This window comes from Rhinolophus sinicus, chromosome 13 (assembly GCF_057876585.1).
Source record: "Rhinolophus sinicus isolate RSI-liver-muscle chromosome 13, RSI-T2T, whole genome shotgun sequence".
NCBI classification, from domain to species: domain Eukaryota; kingdom Metazoa; phylum Chordata; class Mammalia; order Chiroptera; family Rhinolophidae; genus Rhinolophus; species Rhinolophus sinicus.
In genome coordinates, this window is record NC_142513.1 from 60,637,905 (window position 1) to 60,639,631 (window position 1,727).

Sequence of the window (1,727 nt, forward strand, 5' to 3'; positions counted from 1 at the left end):
TTTCATAAACGTGTTGAGCAAAAGAAACCAGACACGAAGAATACATCATGATTCCATTTATATGAAACTTCACAATAGGCAAAACTAAGATGCAGTGCTAGAGGAAGAATAGTGGTTATCTTTTGGGGGGTTGTTGACTAAGACGGGGTACAAGAGAACCTTCTGGGGAACAGAAATGTTCTATATCGAGAACTGGTGGTAGTCACATGGGTATAGTCCTGGTTATTCATTACTGTGTAACAAACCAGCCCAAAACTTAGTGGCTTAAAACAACAATCTTTTGTTTTTCTTAAGAATCTGCAACGTGGGCAGGGCTTGGCAGGGAAAGCTCACGACTGCTCCATGCAGTCATCTGGGGTGGCCTGACTGAGGACTAGAGGACCCACTTCCAAGAAGGCAATTGGGGCTGGCTGTGGGCTGGGAGCTTAGTTGGGGCTGAGGGCCCAAGACCTTGGTTTCTCTCCACGTGGGCCTCTCCGTGGGACTGGGCTTCCTCACAGCATGGTGGCTCCAAGGGCAAGTGGCCTGTGAGAGAGCCAGGAAGAGGCTCTCTTTTTAGGATGCAACCTTGACGGTCACACAGCATATTACCTCCACACTTCATTGCTGAGGTGATACAAAGGCCTGCCAGGTTCAAAAGGAGGGGACACAGACTCTATTCTTGATGGCGGAGTGGCCAGTCACCTTGTGAGAAAGCCACAAGGGATTGGAGAGGTTGCTATCATCTTCAGAAAGTGCAATCAGCTATAGGTGTTTACACATGTACACATTTTTTAGCTTTATACTTGAGACTTATGTTCTTTTCTATACGAAGTTATACTTCAATAGAAAAGTAAATCAGATGTCAAAAACTTATACAATATATAGAGATAAATGTATAAAGTATACTGACTTGTCCTTCTTTCCTGCGAAACAACTCTGCAGGGGTCACCAGCATTATCTGTTTGATATGTATACTTTTAAACTTTTCCTGTATACTTAAGAACATTATCTATCTATCTATCTATCTATCTATCTATCTATCTATCTATCTATCTACCTACCTACCTATCATCTATCTGAACAAATATACCCCTAAACACAATTTTTAAAAAATAAAAATGGTATCATACTACACATATTTTTCTGAAACTTTCTTCTTTTTATTTAATACATTGTGGAAATCCTTCCATGCTAAGCAGTTTGGGAGTGGAATGCCTTCAACTGTTCAAAGAATAGATGCTAAATAAACTATTGAAAGCTGAGATGATGAACTTCCAAATTCACCTCATGAAGTGAGCTTAACTCTGATACCAAAACCCGACCAAGAGAGCTTACAGAAAGGAAAGTATCAGTCAATCAATCATATGACAGAGCATAAAGATCTTTTGAAGAACGTTTGTTGATTTAAGAAAGTATCAAATCAACTGAGTAAAAGAGCAGGCTACAGAATACGATGTATAGCATACCATTTTGTCCTATGGGCTCTGAGTACACCATTTTGTTTTAAATGTCTGATATATCTATATCTATATATTATATATGTATACAAATACATATTTTATATATAATACATATATAAATATATACATAAAATATAATATATTTTAATATATTATGTATTATATATAATATATAATATATGTAACATTTTACATATATATAAAATATTATAATATATATAAGATGTTATATATATTATATATATGACTAAAAGTCTATAACCACTATTATTACTAACAGTATAT